Genomic DNA, 8,016 nt, shown 5'->3' with positions numbered 1-8,016 from the left:
TTACTCACTTGGTTAAAGTGGTTGTAACCTAAACACTCCAAGATGGTCGCATTTCAGGCATAAAATTGAGTCTATCGTTGATGTTCACTATAGGAAATGATGTCATCAAGTTAAAACTGTATTTAAAAAATGAATTTTTGTGCTGTGAAGTACCAGCTGGAGGAAGGCGCGAAGCCGAAACGCGTCATGTTGCTGCATTTTGAAAAATAAATAATAATTGACCTTATCCACGGAGTGCGGTCCGTTCCTTTGCCTTTGCGAGGGAAATTGAGCGGTGATATATATGAATGAATGAATGAATGAAGCAGGATTTGTATCGCGCAACTTAGCCCCAGAGGGCGTCAAGGCGCCTAACCAAATGAACTCGTATGGTCAGAGAGCATGATTAGTGGTAGGCTTTGATGAAACACCACGTCTTTAACGCCTTCTTAAAAAGAACCATGTTGGGTTGGGATTTAATCTCAGAGGGGAGGGCATTCCATAAATTAGGGGCCACGGATGAAAAAGCTCTTCCGCCCCATCTGACCTTGTTTGTCCGAGGGACGGTAAGAAGGTTCTTGTTGGCAGATCGAAGATTTCTGCTAGGGGTGTAAGGACTCAAAAGGGAGCTAATGGCCTCAGAGCTGCTGCCGGATAGGGCACTGAAAACTAGGCATAGGATTTTAAAAGAGACTCTAGACTGGATAGGGAGCCAGTGGAGACTCTTCCTTGCAAGAGAGACAGAAGCGGTGTTAGGAACGCCCAGAACGAATCTGGCAGCCGCATTCTGAATGGTCTGGAGGCGTTGGAAGAGGCCTTTATTGATGCCTGCATAAAGGGCGTTACAATAGTCCAGCCGTGATGTAACTAAGGCTACCACAGTCTGTTTGCGAGCTTGAGGAGAAAGATAGTGGGTGATTTTTCTAAGTATATTGATCACTCCCCAACAGGTGGAAACAGTTCTATTAACCTGTAGTGACATGTCTAAAGAGGTGTCAAAAATCACGCCAAGATTCCGGGCGGAATTTGACGGTACAGGACAGGCTCCAAGAGAAGAAGGCCACCATTCATTGGACCAGCTGTTTTGATCCTTTCCGAAGATCAGGACCTCTGTTTTCTCTCCGTTCAGCTTCAGGGCGTTTTGAATCATCCAATCGGAGACAGCTTGCATGCAATTCCTGAAGCTGAACGCGGAGGTACTCAACGAGTGGGAGAGGGACACCATGATCTGGGTGTCATCGGCGTATGACACCACCTCCATCCCCTGAGCTCTTACTAGTCTAGCAAGTGGGGCCACATAAATGTTAAAGAGGGTCGGGCTCAGGGCCGACCCCTGTGGAACCCCACATTGCACAGGCTTAACAGGGGAGAGGAACTCTCCTAGCTTGACCCTTTGTTCTCTCTGATCGAGGAAAGAGGACAGCAGGCTCAATGCAGGACCCTCCACCCCTATCTCCCTCAGACGAGCAGTTAAAGTCGAGGGAGATAGGGTATCAAAGGCGGCAGTCAGGTCTAAAAGGACCAAGAAGGTGGTCTGGCCTTGGTCGACCTTTGATCGTATATTGTCTGTCACTACTGTAAGGGCCGACTCAGTACTGTGAAATTTTCGAAAGCCATGTTGAGACTGGTCCAGGAACCCAGAGGCATCCAGGAAAGTAGTCAGATGGTGATTGAGATGTGATTCCAACATTTTGGCTGGAGCTGGCAGTAAGGAGATCGGCCGGAAGTTCTTAAGGGTGTCCGGATCCAGGGTGGGTTTTTTAAGCAGTGGCTTGACTATGGCTTGTTTCCAGGAAGCAGGAAAAAGGCCCTGGGCCATAGCCTGATTCATTACCTCAAGAAGCGGGGGTAACAGAGTCTCCCTGCAGTCTTTCAGAACCTTCAAAGGGCAGGGGTCCATAGGAGAACCTGACTTTGTCTTGTTTAGCAGGGAGTCTAGCTGGTTGAGAGTAAGGGGCGGGAAGTTGGTAAGAATCTTAGAGGGGTCCTTGGCCCAAGACTCTTGAATAGGTTGATACGGAGAAGGGCGGGAAGACATAAGGTCTCTCTGTGCTTCCAGAGTGAGAGAGATGTCAGTGATTTTAGCCTGAAAGAAGTGAGCAATCTTGTCGCACAGCTCTTGAGAACCTATGATGGGATCCGGCGTTTGTAGCGAACACAAGGAATCTACTATCTTGAATAGTTCCCTAGGGGACGTGAGGGACGATGTAAGCCTAGAGAAGTAGTCCTGCTTTTCTATGATAACCTTGGTCTTATATTCTCCAAGTAACAACTTGTGTTTTTCTCTATCTAAGGGGTTCCAGGTTTTTCTCCATTGCCTTTCCTGCCTCCTGCATCCCTGCCTCAGCAGTCTAAGGTGTTCCGTGAACCAGGGAGCAGAAGGTTTCCGTCTGGCTGAATAACGTAAAGAGGCAGGGGCTAATAAATCAACTGCTCTGGAAATAGAGTTAGCAAGGTCCAGTGCAGCATTACTGGCATCCTTCGAGGGGAAAGTAGGAGCCTGCGCTATAAAGGGGGCAAGAGAGTCATTAGTAATATCCTTATAGTTCCGCTTAAGTATTTTATTGGTGGAACTTCGTTGTTGTAGCGAAGGGGACAAGGTTTTTAGTTCTAAGGGGACCGCTAAGTGATCTGACCAGACCAGAGGAATAGGGGGGCCCACAGATAGTCTAGTATCATTGGAGAACACCCCATCAAGGATGTGGCCAGCCAGGTGGGTAGGGCTATCAACCAGCTGATATATTCCACATGCGGCCAAGGGGTCCACCAGGGAGAGGGTGTCTTTTGAGAGCAGATCATCTAGATGAAAATTGAGGTCTCCCAAAATCGTAAGATGGGGTTTGCCAAAGTAGGGTTCCAAGATTTTGAAAAGATTAGAGCTAAAGCAAGATCTGGGGCCAGGTGGTCTATAGATGAGAAGACCTGTGAAGGACACAGAGGGGGAGGAAGAGATGACAAAATGAATGGCCTGGAAGAGGTCTGAGGGCACAGAGAGAGTTTTAATACGACAGATAGACGAGACTTTGAACAGAATTGCTAGCCCACCACCCCTGCGTCCTAGTCTGTCCAGTCTCTGTAGAGCATATCCCTCAGGAATAGCTAACAAAAGCTGGGGGCCAGAGGAGTCAGACGCCCAAGTTTCGGTGATGAACACCCAGGAGGGGTTTCTATCAGAAACAAACTCATGAAAGGCGATATTATTTTTTATCAATGACCTGGCATTGATAAGGAAACCCATTTCCAAACTGTAGGCTGGCACAAAAGGGGTGCTAGCCAATGGGTGCATTGTGGGGGAATCAGGGGAACAAACCTCAGTAGTACCGGAAAAGCAACAGCATACCGGTGAGCGATGAAACGTTTCTGGGGGAAAGGAATAGTGACAGGGAAGGGAATGAGGCCTCAGAGCAAGCAGTTCCGAATGGGCATAGTAACGAGTTACCTGGCGGCCCAACGGAGTCCCATAGCAGCGTGGCCCGTCCTGCAGCCCGACCTCAGCGCGGACGGGCGCAGACGGGCTTGACTTTGGCGACACTTCGGCAGAACTTCGCTGTGCGCATTCGCTGTGCGCGATTTGGGACATCATTGTTTAAGTAGGTCAGGTCACGTATCTCGCGTCCCACCTGACTCAGAACAGCCAATGGGAGCGTGGACCCAATCTCTGCCGGCGAGCCCTCCACACAAACGGGAAAACCCGTGGTGGAACGGGGCCAGGGCAGTTAAATCAAAGCAGTGAGCTGTGCAAACAGTACTACAATATATATATATATATATATATATATATATATATATATAATATATATTATTATATATACATTATTTCTGGTTGACCTTTGATTCCCTCTGGGGATTGTGAGTGGGGTGTTGCTTTCCCTTAAAAATAATTCAGATTATGAGACCTATGAACAGGTCTGGCAGACAATGGCCTTAATGAGGACGAAGACTATTGCTATGACGATGGCATGGAGGCCATTGTTGACAAGTCAGTTCGAAAATCCTTAGATAAGACCCTCAGCACAGCACGTCTTCCCATTTCTCAACGCTTAGATGAGCTGGCAGTGCGCTCCTCCACCCCTCCCCTCTCAGGGATTCCCCCGTCTTCCTGCCCTTCTGCCCCATCATGGCCTCATGTGAAAGTAATTGCTACAGTGACTGAGAAGACTCCACCCGATCACACTTATAGTGCAGGTGCCACTGCAAACCCCATTCCTCCCCCTCACCCCTCCTTTCCTTCTGCTACTCTCCCAGTCACTGACACAGACAGGGATACTTTTTTCTTTCAAAGATCCCAAGTGCGTAAATTGTTCCAAAAAGCACAAACGCTCCATTTCTCCTTTTTTAGTTTCTCCCTTCTGACATTGTACATCCTCGATCCTCAGATTGGACAGATGCCCTGCAGTGGCTGAATATATGCAGATGACTCTGAGCAAGAGTTTTAACAAAGAGGTCTAATCCCAGTTATGCTCTGAATGCCTGAAAATTTTTAGAATTAGCCCTCCAAGCTCAGGAGACAGGGGCTTCTATCCATCCAGAAGTACTAGCGGGCTGAACCCAGAGGGCTATTTGACTCTTAGGCAATGCTAACTGTACTTTAGCTTCAGAACACCACAACTCCGTAATTCTTCGAATTGACTCTCAGTTGGTCGAACTGGTGACGGCAGAACCGCGTCCCCTGGCAGAAGACCAGTTGTTTGGGGACCGTCTTGTCAAAGATATAGGCAAATTTGTCAACACATTCACCTACCTGGATAAATCCCGAACCACGCTCAAAGGACTGTTCAACCCTCTTTCTGGCAGGGTCAGTCGTGGCAGAGGATGCTTGACTGGCCGCTTCAATTAACAAGGTCCTCAACGTGTATTTAACCCCAGGCATAAAGGTTATGCCCAAGATCCGGCCCAAGCAGGTTTCTACCCTACTAGGTCCAGAGGCTTCAGAGGCCGCTTCAATCGAGGAGTCAACAGAGGTTTCTGTAACAATGACAACCAATCTGCAGGTACTGGTTTTTACAAACCTTTCCAAGCTTCTTCTGGGAGCAGACTGAGATATTTTGTAGACAATTGGGCTATGATTACTTCCGATTCATGGATTTTGGATACTGTTCAGGTTTATCAAATAGAGCTGTATCACCCTCCAAATCAAGACACATCCCCCCACCTCTGTTTTTCCCAACAAGACAAGTCTTTTATGGACTTTGAGCTTCGGGAGCTTTTGTCAAACGGGCAATTGCACTGACGTCTCCACTCCAAGGGTTTTTGCAGGAATGTGTTTTTGGTACAAAAGAAAGGTGGGGGTCAAAGAATGGTTCTGAACCTCAGACTCTTCAACCGATTTATCACTCATTGTCACCTCAAGATGGAGGGCATCATCTGTTAAGAGGTCTACATCAACAATGAGATTGAATGGTTTGCCTAGACCTCAAAGATGCCTATCTGTCTGTTCCCATTTGCCCCACTCATCGGTATCTTCTATTCCAATGGAAAGACCAATGGTACCAATACCAATCCCTTCCTGTCGACCTCTCCTCGGCCCCCTGGGTGTTGACCAAGCCTTTGAAACCCGTGGTGGTCCGGTTGAGAGAGAAGGGCATTTTAATGATCATCTATGTGGCCAACATGCTTCTCCTGGACCAAGATCATTCACTTCTGTTTCTAAACCTGTCCCGGACAGTGTCCCTCCACCAAAATCTGGGTTTTGTGATAAACTCCAAGAAATCCATGATGGGACCTTATCACCATGTGGAATTCATAGGTTTTCAGAAAGACTCCCTGATTGGGCAATTACTTCTTCCTCCTTTGAAGGTGAATTCCATCAAGAGGGAGCTGAAATCAACTCTGTCAAAACAGATGGTGTCTTTGAGATCCCTGGCCAGGATTGTGGGGTTGCTAGCTTCTTCAACTCAAGCAATCTTGGCATGCTCCCTACACTACAGGGCTCTTCAGCGCATGAAAATTCATTATTTGCAACAAGGATTCAGCTACAATCACCTGATTCCACTGACGGCCGAAGCCCAAGAAGAACTCCAGTGGTGGCTTCTTCACATAGAAACATGGAATGGCAAGGCAATTTTCGGAGTATCAGCAGATGGGGTCATCGAGTCACAGGGGTGTGGAATATAATACAATATGTACTTGTCCATGGGGCAGGTTGCTTCATAAATCTACTTGTCCTGTAATAAAATCCACTTGTCCCTTTGGTGCCACGTAGTGCAGCGACAAATTATGGCAGCAATCTCATTATATAAGAGCTCTGATATAGCCACTTTGATTATGTCAGGGCTCATACCATAGTAGTGTTTGAATACTTGCTATCCCCTTATGTTGCCACTTTTCCACAGATCCCTTTTGAGTCTGTGCAAACCTACTATATTGCATGTTTTAAGGGTATTCAACCACTCTCCTCTAATCTTTTCCCATACTGAAAAATGATGGAAATTTACTTCTGACAATGGTAGATGTAAAACTTCTTCCAGAGTTGGGAAAAAAGTGGTTGGAGGGAAAGTGAACTTGCAAACACTCAGATTTTGGCACGATCAAATCTCTAAATCAATAAAAGGAGGGGGGACCAGGAGGAGGGTGGCTCCACAAGATACGGGCGAAACTCCAGGGGTTTTCAGGGCACGGGCAGGAGAGGGAATCCTTTTAAAGGGAGGACACGCTAGGACTCACTCGGTGCAGGGTTTTAGGTGCTTCTTCCCTCACTCCCTCTTCGTACTGCCAGGAGGCGTCCACCTTCTGTTGAACTGACCCAGTATTATTTTTGTTTGGTTTCCCCTTTCGGTTGGGAGTCTTGGGACGGCGGCAGAAGCAAGACGACAGCAACTCCACTCCCATTCAGATGGCGCTCTCGGTGAAGACGGGAGAAGCCTAACCAGGAGAAACTGTGTTACCTTGGACCTTAATTATTCTCTTGTGTAACCACAATAAAAATAAAACTAGCTAGCATCTATCCTTACGGGTCTTTACCTCATTGTGCGAACGGAAACGCAGACACGAAGCCTTCACACGACAAAGTGGTGGAGAATGCGGGCATAATACCATCGATACATGATGGAGAACCTTGTTTATCAGCTAAAGGAAGTGTAGGGAAGTGGGTTTCTGTTGCAGTAACCCCCCACACTTTGCATGATAACTGATGCACTTTTCCTTGGTGTGCCCTGGGTCCCTGGCAATCAGGTTTCCAGGGCCTGTGTTCTTTCCCCAAAAACTAACCCCAATTGGCATCTCTGGCCACAGGTCAGCCGCTGGTAAATGGTACCCTAGGTACCCAGGGCACTGTGACCAGAGAAGGCCCCTAAGGGCTTCAGCACTTATTGTGCCACCCTTAGGGGTCCTTTACCCTGACACACACACACTGCCTTTGCAGGCTGAGCGTCTTGGTGCAGAACAAAACAAAGAGTCGACATGGTACACATACCTGTGTGCCATGCCCACAACACACTGCCCTGGCATACCTCAGTCACCCCTCTAGCTGGGTGCCCTATGCCAGTGGTGAGGGTACAGGTGCATGAGCCCTGTACCCCTACAGTACCCAGGTCCATTCCTGGGCACTGTAAGTGCAGCGCTGCCATTAAGAGTATACGGGTTGGGAGGTCGTCATCACGAACTCCACAGCACCATGATGGCTACACTGAAGACTGAGAAGTTTGTTATCAAACTTCTCAGCACATTAAATTCACACTGATGCCAGTGTGGGATTTAATGTACAATGCACAACAGAGGGCAACTCAGAGTTGCCCCCTGAAACTAACCTACAACCCGTGTCCTGACTGAGAGGCTGCCTAGGCTGCCACCCAGCAGACATGTTGCTGGACCCCTGGGTAGATAGCCATCCGCTCTCGTGGGCCTGTAACAATGCACATGCTGGGGCGAGGTGCTAGGACTCCACCCCCAGGATGGGCAGGGGGAGCTTCAAAGGCATGCTGCCTTTGTGAGCTTCTCCAGGCCACTTGCTGTACTCAGCAACTAGCCCCCACCGGTTCTGACCCCCACTTTGGCGGCCAGACAGGCGGGAAAACCTAAGTGAGGATAGGGAGAGTGCCA

Source organism: Lissotriton helveticus, chromosome 10 (genome assembly GCF_964261635.1).
Source record: "Lissotriton helveticus chromosome 10, aLisHel1.1, whole genome shotgun sequence".
Taxonomy (NCBI): domain Eukaryota; kingdom Metazoa; phylum Chordata; class Amphibia; order Caudata; family Salamandridae; genus Lissotriton; species Lissotriton helveticus.
The sequence above is the reverse complement of the archived record's forward strand: the minus strand, read 5'-3'. Positions refer to the sequence as shown.